Source organism: Olea europaea, unplaced genomic scaffold (genome assembly GCF_002742605.1).
Source record: "Olea europaea var. sylvestris unplaced genomic scaffold, O_europaea_v1 scaffold673, whole genome shotgun sequence".
Taxonomy (NCBI): domain Eukaryota; kingdom Viridiplantae; phylum Streptophyta; class Magnoliopsida; order Lamiales; family Oleaceae; genus Olea; species Olea europaea.
Genome location: NW_019265111.1, coordinates 99,963 through 113,555, shown reverse-complemented (window position 1 = coordinate 113,555; position 13,593 = coordinate 99,963).

Below are 13,593 nucleotides of genomic sequence, written 5' to 3'. Positions count from 1 at the left end.
TTTGCAAATCGTTTAATTTTAAGGGAACAATACATATTCAAGGTACTTGAAAGATACAATTTCAAAATTAAAAAAATATGTATTAAAATTTCAAAAATTAGGTCATTGTTAAATTTTATTATTAAAAAAATAATTAAATTTTTTCATCAGTTAAATATATTAAGATCACAATATTATACAATCTATGATCACATCTATATACTAGTCACAATCACAAATTACTAATTTTATAATTCACAACTTATTTATCGGTCACAAATTATCAAATTAATTGATTATATATTATTTCTTAATCACAAATTACAAATTTGATAGATCAATTTATTTCATAATCACAAACTATCAAATTAATTAATCACAACTCAACAAATTATGAGTCATGATTACAAGTTTAGTTGTAATCACACTTTTTAGGTCACATTATTTTTTGTTAGTAAATTATATATTATATCGATTATATATTAGTTATTGATCACAATCATCCAAATAGTTGATTACAGACACTCATCGTCCTACCTCATTGACACCAACCGAACACCATGCTGCCACTATTGCTACAACACCACCGCCTGCACCACCATCAATTATGACCACCACCATCTCACCACCGCCATTAGCACCACCACCTCACCATACCTGCGAGCACCACCATTGCTTGCATCACCACCACCATCACTAATAAAAACCACCAAAAACTCTCGACGGTGGTGGTCGAATAAAAAGGAGGGGAGGGAGAGAGAGAGAGGGAGTAGGGTTTGGGAGTGAAATGGGATGGGATGGAGGAAGGGTGATTATGTAGATTAATTTAATTTTATAATATAATAATATTAAAAATTTGAATTATTACCTAATTTCTTTGAATAAAAAACTGTTAAACTTGATTTTTGAATTGAAAAGGTAAAAACTATGTGTGAGTGTAATTTTCACTAATTAATATTGTTACACCCCTGATCAAACCACTTCGGAACAACAGTCAAACCACTTTCCGAAGTGACAGGTGTCCATCCGAAGTGGTTCTGTTACACCCCTGATCAAACCACTTCGAAACAACATTCACACCACTCTCCGAAGTGACAGTTGTCCATCCGAAGTGGTTCCGAAGTAATGTCCACTCCTGACGACCTCAACATGACACACTACAAGGTGAAGAACAGATCCACTGAAGTAACCGAAGTGTCCCTCAACTCCGAAGCGTTGGGCACTCCGAGGTACACCTTAATAGATCTCTCCGCTGCAATTGTCAGAAAGATATCTGTCAGGATCCCCTCTATCTCCAAGGATCAATTGATGTGACGTCTCCATAGATCTAGTTAATGTGACATATCGACTTTATGTCAACTCAACTCAGAAGAACTAATTGTCCGCCCACTCTAGACGCAGCTGATTGACGCTTATAAGCGGACACCTCACACTGTCAGATATATACACGTGTCCCACATCCAACGTTTCTCTACGTCTATAAATACCCAATGTTTGGTAAGAGACAAATGTAATGAAACTCACACAATTTAGCTCTCCATTCTAAGAAATATATATTCTCCTCCCCCTCACTTGCACAACTTGAGCACTGTGTTGAACAACGCTGACTTGACCGTCGGAGTGTATGCGGCTGCCACCACCATCGCTGGTTCCGGCCATGTGCTTCTGACCACATTGTTGTGCGCGGGGAGAATTACATGGAGTAGCTATCCGTTAGCCACGTCGAGGGTCCAATTTTCGAGGTTAACAGATTTGGCATCGTCTGTGGAAAACTTCTGGTCCAAAAGTTCCACATTGTTCACCGGAAAAGTCGCCGACAAACCATCGACTTACCCTGAAAAGGGCACGCTCTTGAAAAAGAACAAAGTCAACATATAATCAAAATTCTTAACACCCTCGAAAAGGTAGATAAGATGAGTTATGGCAATGAAGATGCAAATTTTGAAGGGTACAGGGATGCCTTTGAAGAAGAGGTCATCAGGACCAATGTCATGCATCGGAGACCCCATCACCGGGGCAACAGGACAGCAGCGCTCACTGAAGAAATGGCTCAAATAGGTACTGGAATAAGGGACATTTCAGCTCAGAATGTGGCGATACGTGAATTCTTCATGGAGGCACGAGGTCATCAGGGCTTCCAGATGCCTCAAGGATCTTACTCAGCTCAAGAAATTCCTACGTCTCATGGTTGAGGCCATTCAAGCTAGCGCTGGGAACACCTTCTTGAAAGAAAAGTGGGTGTGGATGTCACATCCTACGCACAGGAGAGCCAACCAGCAGAACCACCACTAGGAGAGAACTTTCCACTAGAATACGAACTGCAAAGGTCTGTTAGTGTCTTTGACAGAATATGACAGAACCCTAGTAATATGGTCCACTCCGTGCAGAGATCAGTTCGACAAGAGCAGGAACAAGTACCTCCTCCACCTAGAAATAGGCAGGAGAGGAGAAACCTAGCGAATTGGAGTAGTCGAGAAGAGGTACCTCTACCTCCCCAAAATGCATCAGAGGAGGAAGGCTCTGAAGAGCCATGTCGCTCCTACGAAATTGATGACGATGATGACAACCTCTCTATCTCCAAAGAAATCCGAAGCTTCCCAATGCCTGCAAACTTCATGTCCCTAAAATCCTAAAGTATGAAGGAAAGGGGGACCCACAGAAATACATGACTAAGTACATGACGCAAATGAGTCTCAGAGGGTCCTCATCGGCACTAAAATGTAGGGCCTTCTATCTAACCCTCATTGGAGCTGCTAAAGTGTGGTACAACAGGTTACCACCCTTAAGCATCAGAAGCTGGTTAGACTTAAAGAAGACATTTCTGAATCAATACCTATCACGAAGGGAAGGAGAGGCGAAGCTCCTGACAAGACACTGAAAAGCTATCTCACCAGATTCACTGATGAAATCACATATTGCGAGCAAGTCACTGACAGAGAGGCCCTTTCAGTTTTGAAAGGTGGCATCAACATGAACACTTTGTTTTGGAGGATGTATGTAGCAAGAATCCCACTACCTATGACGAACTGGTAGAAATGATGAGGATGGAGATTGTCAATGAAGAGATGATTGACCACCGAAATTGTGCAGCATAAGGACTCTCTCCACCTCAGCGACAGGTAGGTCGAGGATCGATAGCACACCTAGTCACCCAGCAACGGACCCAAGCAGGTCACACATTAGCCCCCCACATCCGAGCAGGCAGTGACTTCAGCCACTCTAAATGCAGTGCCAGTGCTAGCATATGAAAATGCTCGTGTTGAAGCAGGACCATCCGGAGGAGCAAACAACAATCGAAAGAAGAAGAAGCGATCAGGGCAAGGTTTTGCACCTTTCACCAACTTTATGGACACGACACCAGCGAATGTAGGGATGTTCCTCAATCCTCGAATCGAAGTAACCAACAGAGGAAAGAATACCCCCGCAGGTCGACCTTCCCAAATAGAGGAGAGAGGCGATATAGAGACCAATCACCTCGGATGAGAGAATCCAGGGACAGAAGAGAGTCCTGGCATAGGGCTCAAGCCCCATCCGGAGGCCAAGTTATCAGGGAAATTGATACAATCATTAGAGGACCTCACATCGGAGGCAACACCAAGAACGCCCAGAGGAACTACACAAGGGAAGCGAAGGATCCACTAATGATTACTTAATTGTCAATCAGACCCAAGAGGCCAACATGATGGCTCCGATCACATTTTCTCAAGAAGATGCGCAGGGAGTTCACCACCCCCCATTGTGATGCGTTAGTGGTAAGAGCCGTAAGGGCTCGAAACGGACTCAAACGTATGCTTGTCGACAATGGTAGCTCGATAAATATACTGTTCGGATCCACCTTCAATGAAATGCAAATTGAAAATGGGTTGATCCCCATGATTGACCCGCTATTTGGATTTACTGGCGACAGCATCATCCCACGAGGGCGAATTACTCTACCTATTGAGATGGGGTCAGCCCCCTAGTGGCCCACCACTTCATGGAGTTCCTAGTGGTAGACCACAGATCAACTTATCATGGAGTATAAGGCCGACCTACCTTGAAAGATCTTTGGGCAGTTATATCCATTCATTACTTGAGTATGAAGTTCCCAACTGAGCATGGGATTGCTACAGTTCGAGGTAACCAAATGGGCTTAAGGGCATGTTATCTCAACTCTCTGCGAAAATTCGAACCCCGTACTGTTAATGTCATCCTAATAGAGCCCGCCAATGGAGCCGACGTGGACACAGAAATGTTCAACGCCCTGAACAAGGGCTTACCTCCGAACAGGAGGAAGACGTGGACATGGTAGAGGCTCCAAAAGAAGGGTATCCTCTTGATGAGTTGAATCCTCGAATCATCGAATCTGAACCAAATGCGATCCCAATGAAAGAATTAGAAACTTTCCCTACCAACCCCGAAGACCCCACTTAGGTCTTGCGGATTGGGAAAGCTCTACACCCCGAAATGAAAGAAGAAATGATAAACTTCCTGAAAAGGAACCTGGATGTCTTCGCCTGGAAACACAAAGACATGGTGGGAATAGACCCAAGGGTCAGTTGCAACCACCTTAACATCAATTCCTCCTACGCCCCGCATCGACAGAAAAGACGAGCCCTCAACTCAAAGCGATATGAACACTCAAAAAAGAAATCAAAAAATTAAGCAGCATTGACTTCATCAGAGAAGCCATCTATCCAAAGTGGATATTGAACCCGGTTCTCGTGAAGAAACCTAGCGAAAAATGGAGGGTGTGTGTGGATTTCACAAATCTGAACAAGGCATGTCCCAAGGACAGTTTCCCTCTCCCAATAATAGACCAACTGGTAGACTCCACTACTGGCAACGAGCTCCTGAGTTTCATGGATGCATACTCAGGGTACAACTAGATACCCATCTTCCGACCTGATGAGGAATCCACATCATTCATAACAGATAGAGGATTGTATTGCTATAAGGTGATGCCCTTCAGATTGAAAAATGTCGGAGCTATATATCAGAGGCTAGTCAATATGATGTTTGCAGAGCTCATTGGCAAAACTATGAAAGTTTACATGGATGACATGCTAGTTAAAAGCCTCCAGATGAAAGAACGCGTAAGTCACCTCGACCAAACCTTTCAGATTCTTAGAAAGTATAAAATGAAGTTAAACCTTCTCACGTGTACCTTTGGGGTAGCTTCGAGCCAATTTCTGGGGTATATTGTGAACCAAAGAGGCATCGAGGTGAAATCAGAAAAAATAAGGGCCTTACTGGAAACGAGGTGACCTCAGAAGCTAAAGGAGGTCCAAAGCCTCAACAGTCGGATAACCGCACTCAGCCGCTTCATCTCCAGGGCTATTGACAAGAGCCTACCCTTCTTCAAAGTGTTGAATTAAGAAAAGAGGTTCCAATGAACGGATGAGTGCGAGGAAGCCTTCCAAGCGCTGAAGAAGCACTTAGGAGAGGCACCCCTACTGTCCAAACTTGAACCACGAGAACCCTTGTTGCTGTACTTAGCGATCTCAGACAAGGCTGTCAGTGCAGTCCTTGTCAGAGAGAAAAACATACATCAACTGCCGGTGTACTATGTTAGCAAGGCACTGCTCCCAGTAGAGATGCGCTACCCAAATATGGAAACGCTTGCACTCTCCCTTGTTACAACATCAAGGAAATTGAGGCCATACTTTTAGGCCCATTCGATTGAAGTACTTATCAACTTTCCCTAGAAACAAGTATTGCTGAGAACAGATGCTTCAGGCCGTTTACTAAAATGGGCAATCGAGTTCAGGGAGTTTGACCTACTGTTCTGACCCCGAAACGCCATCAAGGGCTACGCCTTCGTAAATTTTGTGGTTGAGTTTACCAAAGCCCTAGAAATGGAGGCGACAATGGAACCAGCCGAGCCCCAACATGGAACCTATTTGTAGATGGATCGTCAGGAGAAACTGGCTCCGGAGCAGGAGTAGTTTTGGAAAGTCCAGAGGCGATAAGTTGAACTGCGCTGTCAGGTTCGACTTCAAAGCCTCGAACAACGCTGCGAAATATGAGGCCCTCCTAGCAGGCCTTAGATTAGCGAAAGAAATGCAAGTCAGAAGGCTCCTAGCAAGTAGCGACTCACAGCTTGTGGTAAGGCAGGTCAACGAAAAGTTTGTAGCCAAAGACAGTGGCATGGCTGCGTATCTGAAATTGGTTCTGAACCTAGTCCCTCACTTCGAGAGATTCGAACTGGTTCAAGTCCCATGCCTCAAAAATATACACGCTGATGCCTTGTCCAAATTGGCCAGCAGCAGAGATTCGAAGTTGCTAAAAATTATCCCAATTCAGCGCCTACCAAAGCCCTTTATTTCCAGAGGCAAAGATGTACTATGGATTGAAGGCACCCTACTTTGGATGCAACCCATTGTAGCCTACCTCAATGATCAATCATTGCTAGCCTCAAAAAGCGAGGCTAAGAAATTGAGAAGGAGGGTTGCTCACTTTGTTATCTAGGATGATGTACTCTACAAAAGGGGCTTCGCCTCGCCACTTCTTCGATGCGTTGGAGGGGAAGAAGTTATGTATATACTCAAGGAAATCCATGAAGGAGTTTGCAGTAACCACTCTGGAGGAATAGCTCTGGTGCATAAAGTACTTCGACAAGGCTACTTCTCGCTAACCCTGAAAAGGGACTCTTGCCAGTTTGTTCAAAAATGTGATAAGTGTCAACGCTTCTCAAACATTCAAAGACAGCATTCTCAGAGTCTCTCCGTGGTGACCAGCTCGTGGCCGTTCGCCAAATGGGACATCGACTTTATTGGCCCGCTCCCAAAAAGAGAAGAAGCGCTATTTTTACCATCGTTTCCATCGACTAGTTCACCAAGTGGGTCGAAGCTGAACCTCTAGCAAGAATCACTGAAGCGAACACCACAAACTTCGTCTAAAAGAACATCATTTGCAAGTTCGGCATTCTCCACTCTTTAGTGTCTGATAATGGGAGGCAATTCGATAACAAAAAGGTGTGAGACTTGTGTGACAAACTCAGCATAAGGAAGGACTTCTCAACATCTCATCATCCCCAAGCCAACGGGCAAGTTGAGGTAGTGAACAAGACTATCAAGCATACTCTGAAAAGGAAGCTTGACGCCTCGAACAGAGCATGGGTCGATGAACTTCACCGTGTCCTCTGGGCCATTTGAATAACTTACCGAACTACAACATGTAAAACACCCTTTTCCATGACCTGCGGATCCGAAGCCATGAGTCCTGTCGAGATGGGAATCTCCTCTCATCGTTGGATACATTTCAATGAGATAGGCAACGACGAAACTCGGGTGTACGAGCTCCACCTCCTTGAATAAAGGAGAGATTCATCCCAAATAAAATTGGCTAAGTATCAAAGAAAGATGACCCGCTATTACAACTCCAAAGTCAGAAATCAAACTCTTCAGGGTCTTGGAACATTGGACACTTAAGGAAGTACTATCAGTGATGTTTATGTTCTGATCTGATCTACATTTTGTCCAGTATTGTAACATTCTACTAAGTGCAGAAACTGCCTTAGTGAAAATGTAAGTTCCTAAGTTATAATACCACAGTTCTTCATTATGTTATGTGGGTTAATTAATTGGTCTCAGTTCTTCAGTGCTTTATTTGGGTCAGCTCTTTTGTAATCGACTGGTTATTATTGGTAAATGATACTTAATATTTACTCATCATTTATTCAAGACACATAGTTCAACATAAAAGTAAAGGGGAGGAGCAACAACACTTGGAAAAATTGAAATTTCATTAACATCGAATGGATTACAAAATGGGTTGGAGCCATTACATTTAAGATCTAATCGACATGCACCACTGGCTCCTTCTCCGAGGATATTTTGGCTGCTTGAGGAGGCTCTGCAGGCTCCTTCGTAGCAATGTCTGGCCGACCTCTAATCGGCCCACCGAACTCCACTTCTAGGGCAGATATGTCCAGTGTTGGTTGAACTTCCCTTAGGTGTTCTAGCATCGTCTGAGCGTTCACAAAGCCCAGAAGTTGGCAAAAGTGTCATAAAGGGGGTGCTTCTCAAAGTGATCAATGAAGTGCTACACAGCTGACTCTCCTGCCACCTTCATCTCCTCCTTGAGGGAGCCGATCTCTTCGACCTGGGCCTCCACTCGCTGCCTTAGGTCGGCCTTCTCCTTATTCAAGGCCTCTAAAGACTCCGTTGCCAAACGATGGTGCTCACTAGCGTGATCAAGTCGCCTAGTAAGAGCTGCCACCTGGCATTCCACTTCATGGAGCTCCTTCCACAGCTCCTCTATGTCGGCATTGGCTTTCCTCAGCTGGGCCTCTGTGTCAGTTCGCTAACGCTCCGCCTCTGAAGCCTTCACCTCAGCAGCTTGGATAGCCTCCCCATACAGAAGGTTTGCCTCCAGCAGCTGAGCCAGATCCATATTCTTGGCTCGGAGGTCCTTCAATTCGTGTTCAACGAAATGAATATTCTTCCTGATCAATTCATGGTACAAACTCCTCTTTTGGGGGAGCTGGTACACGATGCAAATCCTATCAAACTCCTCGGCGGATATCTCGCACCGAGGAAGGATGCCTACAAAAATAACAGGGTTAGCAATCAAACTGAAGTAATTAAAACAAAAAAATCTCTAGTACTCACTGAGTGTTGAATACTTGGTGGGGACCGTAAGAGGATCCAAGTGGTCCCGCTCCATTATATCCCATCTCTTAGAAGCCCAGCACCATGAGCTCTTCCAATCTTTGATGGAGCTTGACAGATCGAGCATGAATGGAGTGTGGGAATCCCATGAGATTAGATAATACCATCCCCTAATCCTATCACCTCCTGCTGCTACCTTAGGAATGTAGAGGGTTTGGAAAATAGGGAAAGACATCTCTACCCCATAAGACGCCTCCTTCCAAAGCATCCATGACCTTACCATTTGGCTCCAAGAATTTGGGTTTAACTAGGGCGGAGCTAAACCATACAACCTCAAGATGTACCTAAAGAATAGATGGATGGGTAACCTAAGTCCCGCTCTTAGAATAGCCTCACTAATGGCCACATACCCCGGCCTGGGGTAACATTTCCGCTTGTCTGGCTCCGACAAAATCAGGTCCATACTGTCTGGGATCCTATACTCCTTCCTTAGCCTCTCAAGGTCGGAAGACTTCAATTTAGAAGGGTAGTCTGATTCCCCCAGTGTATGGAAGTGTCTACTGGAGTATCAGGTCATCTCTAAATGTTTTCCCCTCCTAATATCGCCTCGGATATTTCCGAGGAGGTCGCCAATATTGGTTGGTCAACCTTCACTATATCCAACTCCCTCCCGGATGACCTACTACCATCAGAAGCCATATTTTTCAGAGAGAATTGCGAAAAAACTAGAGAATACTTACGAAAATCAACTGGAATGGGTGCCCTAATGCTGGGAAGATACAAGACCAACTCCTAAAACTCTTCGAAGATTACAAAGAGACCGAAAAACCTTCAAACACTATCGAAAATTGCTAAAAAAAAATTTTGAGAGCAAAGAGTTTGATTGCATAAAAGTGGAAACCTCTCAAAACGCTCAAGTCCTCCTTTTATAGGAGACCCCAGACGATCCTCACCGTTGAATTCAAACGATGTCAATCTAGGCTATTCATCTTGTCACAAATCTAGATCGTTGAAATAAAACGCCAGATTTGATTAACGCCCAAGATCTGACTGTGCCCCTCACAAATGCATAATACGCATCGTCTCGAACAAACAACAGTCGTCAACAATAAGTAGCCGCAGCTGCCCTTTTTTTGGGAACAGGCAGCACATCCAACTGTCGCCTTGAAAATACGCAACAGCTGTCACATCGATTAACGTTATAATAAGACGCTTCAGATCAGAGACTATCCATCCCAATACATCTCAGATGAAATACTCAGCGTTACAAAGATTCGACGCACCTGACGCGGAGTCCCCTGTGGGTCATCACCTCGGTCACTCCATTCTCTCAGCTTTTTTAAAGTTTTAGCCATCTCTCAACGCGTCGTCCTTGTGGGTCAGCGCATCCGTAGCAGATGAGCTCTTCACCCAGCTTTACAAAGTTTCGACGTACCTGACGCGGAGATCCTTATGGGTCATCGCCTCGGACGTTACGTTCCTTCCTAAGCTTTACAAAGCTTTAACCAACTCCCAACGCGTCTTCCCCTGGGGGTCAGCGCATCGATGGAAGATGAGCCCTTCAACCAGCTTTACAAGCTTCGACGCACCTAACGCAGAGTCCCTTGTAGGTCATCACCTCGGTTGCTGTACTCCCTTTTAAGCTTTACAAAACTCTAGCCATCCCCCAACGCGTCGTCCCGTTTGGGTCAGCACAACAGTGGTAGATGAGCTCCTCCCCCTAGCGGAATCACAACTTATATGACTCGGTGGGACACTGAAAGCTCCTTATGAAACAACGACCAAACGAGAGGACGCCTTGCCTAAATTGCCTCGGCTACCACTTCGCCTCAGCTAACAGGTGTTCGGTACATCTGCTCACTCCACCCTTTCACATCAACACTTCATAAGAATCCACAATACTTACTCTAAGGCTGGCATGCGCAATCGGGAAAACAAGTCCACCCATGATATAAAAATTCATGCCTGAACTTGGGGAGACCATTGTTACACCCCTAACCAAACCACTTCGGAACAACAGTCACACCACTCTCCGAAGTGATAGGTGTCCATCCGAAATGGTTCTGTTACATCCCTGACCAAACCACTTCGGAACAACAGACACACCATTCTCCGAAGTGACAGGTGTCCATCCGAAGTGGTTCCGAAGTAATGCCCACTCCCGACGACCTCAACATGACACGCTGTAAGGTGAAGAACAAATCCACTGAAGTAACCGAAGTGTCCCTCAACTCCAAAGCATTGGGCACTCCGAGGTACCTCTTTAACAGATCTCTTCACCGCCACTGTCAGAAAGATATCTGTCAGGATCTCCTCTGCCTCCAAAGATCAATTGATGTGATGTCTCCATAGAGCTAGTTGATGTGACATATCGACTTTATGTCAACTCAACTCAGAAGAACTAATTGCCCGCCCACTCTAGACGAGACTGATTGATGCCTATAAGTGGACACCTCACACCGTCAGATGCATACACGTGTCCCACATCCAACGGTGCTCTACGTCTATAAATACCTAAGGTTTGGCAAGAGACAAAGGTAATGAAACTCACACAATTTAGCTCTCCATACTAAGAAATATATATTCTCCTCCCCAAACTCTTGCACAACTTGAGCACTGTTCTGATCAACGCTGACTTGACTATCGGAGTATATGCGACCGCCACCACCACCGCTGGTTTTGACCGTGTGCTTTTCTGATCGTGCGTTGTTGTATGCAGGGAGGATTACGTGGAGTAGCTATCCATTGGTCACGTGGAGGGTTCAATTCTCGAGGTCAACAAATATTACCCATTCTGAGATAATTAAAGCCCTTCCAAAATAAATAAATCACTAATTAATCCTACCTCGAAGACCGAAATAGAATAGACCAATTATCTTGTCCAGTCACTTCCAAATTCCCTCAATCCATTTTTGACTTCTGATTGTAGAGAGAAAGGTCCGAAATTTGTTCTTGAATTAATCTATTTGTACAACGACTTTGACAATGTGTAAAGTGTAAAGATCCTAACCATTAAATTCAAAAATAGTTTTCTAAATCAATGGATATGATGCCCGCGAACTCACACATTGTCAAATTTGTTATCAAATTCATTGTACAAGTAGCATGATTGTTCTTATTCTTTATCCATTCTTTTTGGGATCCCATATTACGTGTGACACGTGTGTGTGTGTGTGTTTTTTTTTTTTTCCTTATGGTTTTTGAGTTTTTAATTTTACAACAGTAATCTTTATGTAGAATTATTGTTTTTTCTTCGGAGGGGTGTGATTGATTTCAAAAACGGTTGTCTTTTTTAATTTTTAGAGACTTATAGGATTTAATTTCATAAAATAATATAAAAACATAAAATCAAGGAATTTGTAAAAGTTTTATTCCCTTTTCATTAATTTATGATATATATATATATATATTTTTCGAATTTCTAATTTTCCGGTGAAAAATGATGCAAGTAGCTTCCCGATTTTCACAAATATCTTTGTCTTATGTCTTTCACAGTTAGGAGGTATTGCATAAAAAAAGGATTAGAATTTTATTTTTTATTTTTTCAAGAAAAAAGATGAAATACTTTCTTACTTTTTTAAATACCATTTTATATTATTATATTGCTAATTGCTTCATCGTTTGTCTTTTTATTTCCTACATTTGACATTTTTAAAGTTTTTATTTTTATTGTGTTTTTGTTAATCTTTAGATTCATGCATATTACACCACACCCTAACTTTGCCAATTTCTCCAATTTCACACTCAAATGTTTGATATTACTGAGATATACACAATTAGTAGATATTTTGCTTGTCACTATATTAGTAATTTATTATTTTTATTTTTTTTCCATTGGGTTTATCAATAGAGATTATTAAATAACTTAAATTGTTGTGACACCGTCGGCTTATTGATGAATTCTTGTTGTGTTGTTGGCTTATTATCGAGCTTTGTTATATTGACGGTAACTTAATGGGTTTTTTGGATTGTGGATTGATGAAATATTGTCCTTTTCGTTTCTACTTTTAGAATTTACAGATGAATGATCAAACTTCTATACAGAGAAAAAAAAAAGACTTTATTTTCATCGGTCAATTTAGTGAATGTAAATTTGCTAATGGATTGAGCGAAAATCAACCTTCAATTAAGTTCCTCCAATTCATCTCTGAAAATTGAACTTTAGCAACTGCCAAATAAATTCCTTGATTCGTCCTTGCAATCAAATCACACACAAATTTTATTCTCTCCTTTTATGAAATGTATATTAATGTCTATATGTTTAATACTTTCATGTTGTGCAAAATTATGAGAGAGGATGCCAAATTCTGCTTTATTATTGATGTGTAAATATATTGAAATTTCAATTTTATCTTTAAATCTTCAATAAGGCTTTTCTGCAACATCAACTCGGACATTCATAATGCAACTGTCAACTTCTATATTTGTGCATTATCTATCGACCAATAAACCATACTTGAGCTTACCTATTATCATTTCAACGAATTCTCACTTTACAAGTATACTCCCATAAATAACTCATTCGTATCCATTTTTGTTATTCACAAGTACCAAAAGCAACTGTCTTCGATGTTGACAATCGTCAACAACAACTTGTTTGATTTCTTTACCTTGAACTCAAAGTTGTATTTTAATGTCATTTGGTGTATAGCTTTCTACAAATCTTTTTTTGTTTCAAACAGTTACTTGACATGTAAATCCTCATCATCGAGAACCACACACGAAGAATTAGAGGACAGTTCATTCGATTCAACCCCTGAGCTCCCACCCCACTCATGTCTCTAATGAGATAAAGTAATCAAATTCTCATTTGCAAATTCATTTTCATTCTCGTTGTCGTAAACTACCAACTGGATTCTGTGCGTAACAGTGGGATCACGATGAGGAGCAACTATCTCGAGAATAACCACATCATCCTCACAAGCTATCTCCACTGTGTCCCAATAATCATTGGCATTGTCATTTGCTCCATCCAAATTTTCGTGTTCATCTTCGACAACATCCTTCGTCACTAAAGTCA